Source organism: Rhinopithecus roxellana, chromosome 16 (assembly GCF_007565055.1).
Source record: "Rhinopithecus roxellana isolate Shanxi Qingling chromosome 16, ASM756505v1, whole genome shotgun sequence".
Taxonomy (NCBI): domain Eukaryota; kingdom Metazoa; phylum Chordata; class Mammalia; order Primates; family Cercopithecidae; genus Rhinopithecus; species Rhinopithecus roxellana.
In genome coordinates this window covers 91049127-91062356 of record NC_044564.1, presented here as the reverse complement: position 1 = coordinate 91062356, position 13230 = coordinate 91049127, and positions in this window count along the sequence as shown.

The window sequence follows — 13230 nt, the reverse complement described above, 5'->3', positions numbered from 1 at the left end:
TTCAATAACGTGTATAGTTGTGTAAAATGTCAGAAACTTGGATGAACTTCTTTGGACCTCAGACCACACCATAGTATTGTAGATTTTTAAAACAATATTTCTGCTATTAATTTGTTTTTTGGTTGTATACACTCCTGCTAAAAATAACTACAATCATGCATCGCTTAATGAAGGGAATGCTTCTAAGAAATGTGTCACTAGATTATTTCATCGTTGTGAAAATATCATAGAGTGTACTTACGCAAACCTACATGGTTTGGTCTACTACACACCTAGGCTGTACGGGAGAGCCTACTGCTCCTAGGCTGCAAACAGGTACAGCATGTTACTGTACTGAATACTGTAGGTGACTATAACAGTGGTTAAGTATTCATGTAACTAAACATCATCTAAACATAGAAAAGTTACAGCAAAACTATGGTATTGAAACCTTATGGGACCATTGTCCTGTATGTGGTCTGTTGAAAAAAACATCATTATGTGGTACATGACTGTAAATAAAATAAATAATAATAATGAAACCCCAGGGGGCAGGGGTAGGGGACAATGAGAATTCTGGTTATTTTAAGTCTTGTGTTCAGAGTATGATCGAAGTAGCCTTCACCTGAAAGCCAAAGAGGCCTGAGCCTTAAGGGACTGAATGATACCCAAATCTTCCTCTAGCATTACCGGTTTTTTTGTTGTTTTTTTTTAGAGGGAGTCTTGCTCTGTCCCTCAGGCTGGAGTGCAGTGGAACGATCTCAGCTCAGGAGTGAGCACCACACCCGGCTTGCGTTACCTTTTGAAAGACGCTGATAAATTAGCCGGGTGTGGTGGCATGTGACTGTAGTCCCAGCTACTCAGGAGGCTGAGACAGGAGAATCGCTTGAACCCGGGAGGCAGAGGTTGGAGTGAGCAGAGATCGCACCGTTGCACTCCAGCGAGATTCTGTGTCAAAAAAAAAGAAAAAAGGAAAGAAAAACAAAGATGCTGACGTGCATTCTACATACTGTCAGGTAGTCAGTCTGTCTCTAGAGTTGAATTTAATAATATGGGGGAAATGGGAAACAATACTCCACGAGTTCATGCTCTCTTGGCTAAATGTTTCCACCGGTGCTACTGAATGCTGCCTCCTCTCTATTCACCCTCCTCACTATTCGCTTCTCTTTTTTTTTTTTTCTGAGACGGAGTCTCGCTCTGTCACCCAGGCTGGAGTGCAGTGCCGTGATCTCGGCTCACTGCAAGCTCCACCTCCCAGATTCACGCCATTCTCCTGCCTCAGCCTCCCGAGCAGCTGGGACTACAGGCGCCGCCACCTCGCCTGGATAATTTTTTGTATTTTTAGTAGAGACCGGATTTCACTGTGTTAGACAGGATGGTCTTGATCTCCTGACCTCGTGATTCGCCCGCCTCGGCCTCCCAAAGTGCTGGGATTACAGGCTGAGCCACCACGCCCAGACTTCACTTCTTAAATCTAGGTCTTATTTTGTAATTTTACTTCAAAGATTTGTGCGTAAGAAATTTTTTTCTCTTTGGCTTTGTCCCACAATAATACATGAACACGTGATTATATTTTTAAAAAATTTAAGTAAAAAACAAATACATATATTTATTTATTTTAAAAGTTCTCCTTTACCTTCCCACCCCAACCCTCCTATGCTCATAGATAACTGCTGCTAATGATCTGTGTTCACATAAAAACACAGATTTTTGGGCGGGGCACGGTGGCTCTTGCCCCTAATCCCAGCACTTTGGGAGGCTGAGGTGGGCGGATCACTTGAGGTCGGGAATTTGAGACCAGCCTGACCAACATGGTGAAACCCCATCTTTATTAAAAATACAAAAATTATCCAGGCGTGGTTGTGGGTGCCTGTAATCCTAACTACTTGGGAGACGAAAGCAGGAGAATCTATTGAACCCGGAGGCAGAGGTTGCAGTGAGCCAAGATTGCCCCAGTGCACTACAGCCTGGGCAACAGAGCAAGACTCTATCTCAAAAAAAAAAAAAAAAAAAACCCAAAAAAACAAAAAACAAACAAATAAACAAAAAAACAGATTTTTAAAAATAAAATGCTTCATCCTTGGCATAGTGTTCTATGCTTTTTTTCACGTAATACTGCATTTTTTTCCAGATTTGTTAATACTGAGTCTTGAAAATTTTCCTTTTCAGACCTTTTGACCAGCCTCATTCATGCTAATGGCTGCATAGTTTTCCCTTGTATCTTTTCCATCATTTCTTTTCCTATGGGTGGATGGATGGTTAGGTTGCATGGGGGCTGGAAGGAAAAGTGCTGTTATGTACAGTGCTGCAATGAATATCCTAACATATGGCAATCCACAGGAGGTGGAATTGCTGAATCAAAGATACTCACTTTTTAATTTTTCATCGATACCAACAATATTTCAGGATAGCTGAGCTGGCTGGGTGCCGTGGCTCACACCTGTAATCCCAGCACTTTGGGAAGCCAAAGTGGGAGGATGGGTTGAGCCCAGGAATCCCAGACCAGCCTGAGGCAAAATAGGAAGACCTTGACGCAACAAAAAATTTAAAAATTAGCTGGGCGTGGCCGTGTGCACCTGTAGTCCCAGCTCCCCGGGCGGCTGAGGTAGGAAAATACCTTGGGCCCTGGAGGTCGAGACTGCCGTGAGCTATAATTACCCCACTGCACTCCAGAGCAAGACCCTATCTCAGAACAGAATAAAAAGGAATCCCATTTTCCCACATCCTTGAAATCACTGGATACAACAAATATTTTTTAAGTTTAAGAATTAAGGCCGGGCGCGGTGGCTCAAGCCTGTAATCCCAGCACTTTGGGAGGCCGAGACGGGCGGATCACAAGGTCAGGAGATGGAGACCATCCTGGCTAACACGGTGAAACCCCGTCTCTACTAAAGAATACAAAAAACTAGCCGGGCGAGGTGGCGGGCGCCTGTAGTCCCAGCTACTGCGGAGGCTGAGGCAGGAGAATGGCGTGAACCCGGGAGGCGGAGCTTGCAATGAGCTGAGATCCGGCCACTGCACCCCAGCCTGGGCGACAGAGCGAGACTCCGTCTCAAAAAAAAAAAAAAAAAAAAAAAGAATTAAAAAGTCTCACTATTAGTTTTATTGTATTTTCCTGATCACTAGTGAAGTTGAGCATATTATAAAGTTCTCATTAGATGTTTGCAGTATTTTTTCTTTTTTTTTTTTTTTTTTCTTGAGACGGAGTCTCGCTCTGTCGCCCAGGCTGGAGTGCAGTGGCCGGATCTCAGCTCACTGCAAGCTCCGCCTCCCGGGTTCACGCCATTCTCCTGCCTCAGCCTCCCGAGTAGCTGGGACTACAGGCGCCCGCCACCTCGCCCGGCTAGTTTTTTGTATTTTTAGTAGAGACGGGGTTTCACCGTGTTAGCCAGGATGGTCTCGATCTCCTGACCTCGTGATCTGCCCGTCTCAGCCTCCCAAAGTGCTGGGATTACAGGCTTGAGCCACCGCGCCCGGCTTGCAGTATTTTTTCTAAGAATTTTTTATTCCTGTCCTTTGCTTATTTTGTATTTGCTTTCTTTTTTTCAAGTTTTTTCTCCAACTCCCGACCTCAGGTGATCTGCCCGCCTCAGCCTCCCAAAGTGCTGGGATTACAGGCGTGAGCCACTGCGCCCGGCTGTATCTGATTTCATTTTTGTAGATATATGGCAGCTTTTCATATATTATGGATATCACCCTTTCACCCTTTGCAGATAATGCCTGCATATCTACTCTTTGTCTTGCTGCTCTATTCACATTGGTTTACAGAAGTTTTATGGTTTTGTTTTGCTTTGTTTTGCTTTTTTGAGGCAGGGTCTTGCTCTGTCACCCAGGCTGGAGTGCAGTGGTACAATCATGGCTCACTGCAGCCTGGACCTCCCGGGCTCAAGTGGTCCTCCTGCCTCAGCCCCCCGAGTAGCTGGGACTATAGGCCCATGCCACCACACCCAGCTACTTTTTTTTTATTTTAATTTTTTTGTAGAGATGAGGTTTCACTATGTTGCCCAGGCTGGTCTTGAACTCCTGAGCTCAGGCAGTCTTCCTCCCTTGGCCTCCCAAAGTGCTGGGATTACAGGCATGAGCAACCGAGCCTGGCCAGTTTTATCTATTTTAATGTCAAATACATTTTACCAATTTTTAAGGCTTCTAGGAATGATATGTATTTTATTTTAATATTTTTCTTTTCCAACAATACTCAAAATATGGCTATCTCCACCTTACGTCAAACTTTGCCTCATTAGAATGAGTCACCACGATATTATGTTTCCTGGATGGTGCAGTGGTGGCTCACGCCTGTAGTCCCAACACTCGGGGAGGCCGAGGAGGGTGGATCGCTTGAGGTCAGGAGTTCGGACCAGCCTGGGCAACATGGTGAAACCCCTTCTCTACAAAAAATACAAAAATTATCCAGGCGTGGTGGTGCATGCCTATAGTCCCAGTGACTCGAGAGGTTGAGGCAGGAGAATCGCTTGAACCTGGGAGGTGGAGGTTGTAGTGAGCTGAGATGGCACCACTGCACTCCAGCCTGGGGAACAGAGCGAGACGCAGTCTAAAAGGAAAAAGAGAGAGAGAGAGAGAGAGGTATGATGCTTCCTGATGCAAGGCGACATGATGTACCCTGGATTACCTATAAAGTAGTATTCTATCCAAAAATGTTTATCCTGAATTGAATCAAGCCTTGAGATCTAACTTCGGTTTACAGGAAATACAGGGGGCGGAAGAACACGTGAAATGACTCATGAGGAAGCAACCTCACAAATCCTGAATGTGGGATTTTCTATCCACTGTCTCTTCAATAAGTAAATGTCATGGAAAAAAATGTGTCCCAGTGGGTGAGGGCACTTGTGATAGATTAAAAGAAGCCAGGTGCGGGGCTCACGCCTGTCATCCCAGCACTTTGGGAGGCTGAGGCGGGCGGATCCCCTGAGGTCGGGAGTTCAAGACCAGCCTGACCAACACGGTGAAACCCCGTCTCTACTAAAAATACAAAAATTAGCCGTGTGTGGTGGCGGCACCTCTAGTCCCAGCTACACGGGAGGCTGAGGCAGGAGAATGGCTTGAACCTGGGAGGCAGAGCTTGCAGTGAGTCGAGATCGCACCACTGCACTCCAGCCTGGGTGACAGAGTGAGACTCCATCTCAAAAAAAAAAAAAAAAAAAGAACCTTAAAGAGGTATAACAGGCTGGGTGCGGGGCTCACGCCTGTAATCCCAGCACTTTGAGAGGCCGAGGGTGTGAATCACTTGAGGCCAGGAGTTTCTGGCCAACATGGTGAAAACCCGTCTTTACTAAAATTACAAAAATTCGGCCAGACACAGTGGCTGACGCCTGTAATCCCAACACTGTAAGAGGTCAAGGCGGGCAGATCACAAGGGCAGGAGTTCGAGACCAGCCTGGCCAATATGATGAAATCCCGCCTCTATTAAAGATACCAAAAATTAGCCGGACGTGGTGGCATGTGCCTGTAATTCCATCTACTTGGGAGGCTGAGTCAGGAGACTCACTTGAACCCGGGGAGTTGGAGGTTGCAGTAAGCCGAGATCACGCCACTGCACTCTAGCCTAGGTGACAGAGCGAGACTCCATCTCACAAAAAAAAAAAAAAAAAAAAAAAAAAATGGAGGTATAGTTGACATACAAAAGCAAAGATCTTCAGTGTTGGTTCAATGAGTTTTAAAATTACATACACCTGTATAACCACGGTCCAAAAAGAAGATATAGGAGCAACAGGCCTTTTAAAAAAAAGCCATCCATGCAAAGCTAAGGAGGTCAGCCCTCTCACCTGACTATCTCCTGCTGCATCCTCTCCTCTTGTTGCTCTCACACGGCTCTCCATCTCTCTCGCATCTCTCCATCTCTCTCGCATCTCTCCATCTCTCTCGCATCTCTCCATCTCTCTCGCATCCCTCCAACTCTCTCGCATCTTTCCATCTCTCTCACCGCTCTCCATCTCTCTTGCCGCTCTCCATCTCTCTGGCATCTCTCCATCTCTCTTACGTCTCTCCATCTCTCACCGCTGTCCATCTCTGACACCTTTTTGGCACCAGACCTCTCCGGAAACACCTCTGGCTTGCTTACTCTGACCCAATTGGACAGGCTCTGCTGGCTGGAGTCTTGGTCCTCTTCTTCAGACAGAACTTGGCTGTTCTCTCTTGGGCTCTGCAACATTTGCTACAGATCCAAGTTGTCCCTGCCTTTGGCCCCCGCTGCCAGGCTCACCCCCCAGGTCTCCTCCCTCAGGGGAATGGGAAAGGCAGCAGAGAGCCTGCTTCACAGTCATAATCAATGGAGATCATCAGGTCATCTGAGGTAGCTAACAGCCTCCTTTATCCTCTCTACACGGTTTTCTTTCCAATCATTTCAGGACAAGAAAGACATCCTTGTCTGACTCTCCCCTTATCCACACAATTAGAAGTAAATTAAAGGCATCAATTTCAAGTCACTTCTGTAGTTGTGGAAGGGTAAAAGCAATGTATTCTTTATCTCCTGTTGTGGCTGGAAAGAAAATGTCTTGCAATGACTTTTCTGGTTTTGGAAGAGAACCAGCAACCAATTCTAATATATCGGGTTATTTTTCTTTTTGTTACAAATTCTTCCATATGTGACAAAATCCTAGCGTGCTGGGTTCCCACTCTCAACCAAAGTTCTCCTTAGGAAAAAGGAGATCAGGAATGACCAAAATGCACAGATCTATAGTTTTAAATTCTCATATGGTGGGACGTTTTTCTCTATTCATGATTTTTCTTTTTTTCTCTTCAGTGATACCAGAGCATACATTTGGGCAGATTAGGTTGGATTCTCTATTGATTTCCTCTTTCCTTTTTTTTTTTTTTTTTTTTTTTTGAGACAGAGTCTTGCTCTGTCGCCCGGGCTGGAGTGCAGTGGCCGGATCTCAGCAGCTCACTGCAAGCTCCGCCTCCCGGGTTCACGCCATTCTCCTGCCTCAGCCTCCCAAGTAGCTGGACTACAGGCGCCGCCACCTCGCCCGGCTAGTTTTTTGTATTTTTTAGTAGAGACGGGGTTTCACTGTGTTAGCCAGGATGGTCTCAATCTCCTGACCTCGTGATCCGCCCGTCTCGGTCTCCCAGAGTGCTGGGATTACAGGCTTGAGCCACCGCGCCCGGCCCCTCTTTCCATTTTTAAATGCAGATTCAAGTGAGCAGTGAATTATTTTATCCAAAGTTAGGGGCTATATACAATTTAAAAAGTGAAGAAGGCAGAAATGGCCCCTTATTTAGGCAGTCAGTTTCTAGAAATAGAAGCAAATGAATATTTAACAATATTTAAAGAAAGGCAATTTGTTTTCACATTTAATATATTAATTATTTTAGTTTGTGCATTATTAAATATTACATACCTTTTGGGAGGTTGAGGTTGGAAGACCATTTGAGCCCAGGAATTTGAGACCAACCTGGGCAACATAGCAAAACCCCATCTCTAGAAAAAAAAATTTTAAAAATTAGCCCAGCATGGTGGTGTCCACCTGTAGTCTCAGCTCCTCAGGAGGCTGACGTGGGAGGAACACTTGAGCCCTGGAGGTTGAGGCTGCAGTGAGCCATGATCACCCCACTGCACCCCAGCCTGGGCCACAGAGTGAGACTCTATCGGGAGGCGGAGGTGGGCAGACCACCTGAGATCAGGAGTTCAAGACCAGCCTGGCCAACATGGGGAAAACCCATCTGTATTAAAAATACAAAATTAGCTGAACCCAGGAGGCGGAGGTTCTATTGAGTCAAGATCACGCCATTGCACTCCGGCCTGGGTGATAGAGTGAGACTCTGTCTCAAAAAAAAAAAAAAAATTGCTGAGTAGTGGTAGTACACACCTATAGTCCCAGCAGCTTGGTAGGCTGACGTGGGAAGATTGCTTGTGCCTAGAAGTTCAAGGCTGCAGTTCAGAAGGCTTGAGCCTTCAGATTGCTTGAGTCCAGAAGTTCAAGACTATGATTGTGTCACTTCACTCTGTCCTGGGCAACAGAGGGAGACCCCTGTCTTTAAAATAAATAAGTAAATGAATAAATAAACATTATATGAAAAAGTCATGCATCTGACTTAAATCTAGCTGTCAAAATAACATTAAAATATATTTAGGGCCAGGCGCAGTAGAGGCCGAAGCTGGCGGATCATGAAGTCAGGAGATCGAGACCATCCTGGCTAACACGGTGAAACTCCCTCTCTATGAAAAATACAAAAAATTAGCCGGGCGTGGTGCTGGGTGTGTGTAGATCCAGCTACTCAGGAGGCTGAGGCAGGAGAATGGCATGAACCCGGGAGGTGGAGCTTGCAGTGAACCAGAATTGCACCACTGCACTCCAGCCTGGGCAACAGAGAGAGACTCTGTCTCAAAAACAAAAACAAAACAAAACAAAAAACATATTTAGAAAATCAAAGTGGGCCAGGCATGGTGGCTCATGCCTGTAATCACAGCACTTTGGGAGGCTGAGGCAGGCGGATCACCTGAGGTCAGAAGTTCGAGACCAGCCTGGCCAACATGGCGAAACCCTGTTGCTACTAAAAATACAAAAGTTAGCTGGGTGTGGTGGCAGGTACCTGTAATTCCAGCTACTCAGGAGGCTGAGGCAGGAGAATCGCTTGAACCCTGGAGGCGGAGGTTGCAGTGAGCCAAGATCGTTGCACTGCGCTCCAGCCTGGGCAATAGAGTGAAACTCTGTCTCAAACAAACGAACAAGAACATTAAAGTACAGAGTTTGGGAATCAGACTTGTCCTGTGCCCAGCATGTCTGGCTCTGGGACCCTGCTCTCCAGTAAACTTTCCAAGTGGCAAACCTAATTGTATCATTTTATCAATTAAAATTCCCAATCCCATTTAGGGAATGTCTCCTTCTACTGGATTTTCTCTTCTGAACCATCCTACACATTTTTATGGGAGTGATTTTTTTGTTTTTATTAGTTAGAAAAATTTCAAACCTGACTGGGCGCCGTGGCTCACGCCTGTAATCCCAGCACTTTGGGAGGCTGAGTTGGGCGGATCACGAGGTCAGGAGATGGAGACCATGCTGGCTAATATGGTGAAATCCCATCTCTACTAAAAATACAAAAAAATTAGCCGGGCTGGTGGCGGGCGCCTGTAGTCCCAGCTACTCGGGAGGCTGAGGCAGGAGAATGGTGTGAACCCAGGAGGCGGAGCTTGCAGTGAGCCGAGATCGCGTCACTGCACTCCAGCCTGGGCAGTAGAGCAAGAGTCCATCGCAAAAAAAAAAAAAGAAAAGAAAGAGAAAAGAAAAAAAAAAGAAAAACTTCAAAACTATGGGAAAGTTAATTTAGGGAAAATTTTAAATATCTGAACCATCAGAGTGTGTTGCAGACGTCATGACTTGCATATCCCATGAACAGGTGACTCTCTCTTACATAATCCTAATGTAATTGTCAAATTCAGAAAACTTCACGTGATTACAGTATAGTTTAGTCCATCTTCATATTTCATCAATTGTCCTAAAAGTGTCCTGGATAACATTTTTTTCATCAGATAGTAATCCTCAACCTCCTATGGATTAGCCTCAGGACATATACTTTTGCAGTTCTTTGTGACAGTACACCTTTGTTAGATCAGAGTAGGAGCCAGGACAACAGTTTGTTTGTCCTATTCTGAGTAATACATGGACTTCGATCACTAGATTCATTAAAGTGGTATCTGCCATGTTTTCCACTGTAAATGTATAATTTTTCTCTTTATTATTAATAAATAATTTGTGGGGAGATACTTTAAGATGACAAACTTCCATATATTGATTGAGTATACATTGATAATGATAATTCTGAATCAGTTGTAATTAGAAAATTACCAGTCTACAACTCTTAATTGTTATTCTATGAAAGACCTGGGCCAGGCACAGGGGCTTATGCCTTTAATCCCAGCTCTTTGGGCGGCTGAGGTAGAAGGATCTCTGGACCCCAGGAGTTTGAGACCAGCCCGGGCAACAGAGAAAGATACTGTCTCTACAAAAGTAAATAATTTAGCCAGGTGTGGTGGTGCACACCTGTGGTCACAGCTACTCAGGAGGCTGAGGTGAGAGGATTGCCTGAGCCCAGGAGTTTGAGGCTGCAGTGAGCTATGATTGCACCACTGCACTCCAGCCTGGGCAACAAAGCAGCACCCTATCTAAAAAAATAAAAATAAAATAGTCTGGATGCAGTGGCTCACGCCTGTAATCCCAGCATTTTGGGAGCCTGAGGCAGGCAGATCACTTGAGGTCAGGAGTTCAAGACCAGCCTGGCCAACGTGGTGAAATGCCATCTCTACTAAAAATACAAATATTAGCCAGGTATGGTGGCAGGCGCCTGTAATCTCAGCCACCCGGGAGGCTGAGGCAGGAGAATCGCTTGAACCTGGGAGGCAGAGGTTGCAGTGAGTGATGGAGTGAGACTGTCTCCAAAAAAATAAATAGATAAATAAATTTAAAAAGAGTAAAATAAAATAAATAGAAAGATCTTTCTTTTTTCTCTCTTTCATGTATGTACATACATATATGTATATGAAGGTGGACAGATGAGTGAATTAAGGATTATTTAATTCTTGTTTTATGCTAGGGGTTATCATCTTTTTTTTTTTTTTTTTTTTTTTTTTCAGACGGAGACAGAGTCCAGAGTCTTGCCCAGTCACCCAGGCTGGAGTGCAGTGGCACGATCTCGGCTCACTGCAAGCTCTGCCTCCCGGGTTCACGCCATTCTCCTGCCTCAGCCTCCCAAGTATCTGGGACTACAGACATCCGCCACCACGCCCAGGTAATTTTTTTTTTTTTTTTTGTATTTTTAGTAGAGACGGGGTTTCACCATGTTAGCCAGGATAGTCTTGATCTGACCTCGTGATCCACCCGCCTCGGCCTCCCAAAGTGCTGGGATTACAGGCGTGAGCCACCACACCGGGCGGGTTATCATCTCTTATTGTCGTTATTTCAATGCTCAAATTGTCCCCAGTTTGACTAGTGGGTGCCACTCATACTGGCTTCTGTGCCCTTTTGACATGTCCCATCATTTTTTTTTTTTTTTTTAATGCTTTTTTACTTTCTAACACAAGATGTTCCGGGTTTAATTGGTCCTTCCCTGCCCCAGTGCTGGAACCAGCCATTTCTCCAGGAAGGTGGAGCTCCTCTCAGTGGGCGATGGTGTTGAGGAGGCATCAAGGCCGCTATGGCCTGGCATCAGCAACAGCACCTCCTCCTGCGAGTCCTCCACTTGCCCTCTTTGCGCTTCAGCCACGCACCCTCCCAGCTTGAGCACCCAAACGAGCCATGCTCCTTCCTATGCTGCTTTCGCTCATGCCTTGACCTCTGCCTGAGGCTGCTGCCCCTCCTCTTCTGGGGTGGCTGGCTCTTACTCCTTTCACCACTATTCAAATATTCATTTATGTGCAGTCTTCCCTGACCACCTCAGAGCACCACACTGAGCTGTGCTCTTGGCAACTCTGACTTCCTGACTCCTCTCAGATATGCAGAAAAATGGCATCTCATTGATTTGGTTTACATTTTCCTCATGACCAGTGTGAGTGAATACATCTTCTTTTGTTTGTGGGAAATAGAGAATAATATATTCTAGATAACATGACAACTGGGATTATAAAGAAATGAGGTTGGCTGGGTGCAGTGCCTCACTCCTATAATCCCAGCACTTTGGGAGGCCAAGGTGGGAGGATCGCTTAAACCTTTGAGTTCCAGACCAGCCTGGGCAACATAATGAAACTCTGTCTCTACAAAAAATACAAAAAATTATCTGGGTGTGGTGTTGCACACCTGTAGTCCCAGCCACTCAGAAAGCTGAGGTAGGAGGATCACCTGAACCTGGGAGGCAGAGGATGCAGTGAGCAGAGATGGCACTACTTCTCTCCAGCCTGAGTGACAGAGTGAGACCCTGTCTTAAAAAAAAAAAAAAAGAAAAGAAAAGAAAAAGAAATGAGCTTGATTTTGTGGCCCTACATTTTAGTTGAATCTTCTATGAACAGTTAGTACCAAATAATGTAGAGAAGGTTATAGTGCAATGACACTTTAGGATTTTTATTACTGATAAAAGTAACTATTTACTTATTAAATAGATAATACATCCACATGGTTCAGAATTTTGAAAGTGGAAAACAATATGGTAAAGAAGCTCATCCCATTGGTATCTCCAAATCTCCCAGTTGCCTTCCTTATAGGTAAACAACGTTTGCAATTGTTTACATATTGAGCTGTAGTTTATCCATATACAAGCATATATACATATTTTAATTCCCTGAATGTGGCTCATTTTTCTATCTTAACATGACCTAAGAAAACATTCATGCAGAATTACCTTGATAGTTTTCATGAAGCTATGTATGTTTGATTACATTGCAGCCCATGATTCTAAGTCAATACTAGAATATTTAGTTTCTCAACATTAGGAAAGTGAACACATTTTCTTCCTACAAAGATGGCAGAAAGATGCTTAAGTTGTTTATCTGTGGTTACAGGTCTCTCTTTTTCTTTTGAGATGGAGTCTTGCTCTGTTGCCCAGGCCGGAGTGCAATGGCACGATCTCAGCTCACTACAACCTCCACCTCTTGGGTTCAAGTGATTCTTCTGCCTTAGCCTCCCGAGTAGCTGAGACTACAGGCACGTGCCACCACGCCCGGCTAGTTTTTTTTGTATTTTTAGGAGAGACGGGTTTTCACCGTATTGGCCAGGCTGGTCTTGAACTCTTGACCTCGTGATCTGCCCACCTTGGCCTCCCAAAGTGCTGGGATTACAGGCGTGAGCCACTGTGCTCAACTGGTCACAGGTCTCTCTACCAGAATGTCTCCAGTGCTGTATTTTACTTTCCTAATTATACAGCATTAATCATTTTTTCCAATACATTTTGAAAGCATTGGCTTTTGTTTCACTTTCTTATTGTGTGGCAAATGATTAATTCACAGGAGGTCTTTGTACTTGCCAATGTAGACAAGAGCAACAAACATCAAAATCTGAGCTTTCAATCTAGGAAAATGAAGTGGAAAACCCACTGGATTCAGCAAAAAGTAGGATGAATGTTATGCTTGTGAGACATGGATACGCATTGCTTGGAAATATGAAGCTATTCCTTATTTACATAAAGTCAGTAAATATGTTCACACTTGACTTACCTTTTTTGGAGGGGGATCATATATGGAGTGGTCTCACTCTGTCACCCAGGCTGGAGTGCAGTGGTGCCATCCCAGTTCACTGCAGCCTTGACTTCCAGAGCTCAAGTGATCCTCCCACCTCCACCTCCCAAGTAGCTGGGGCCACAGGTGCATGCCAC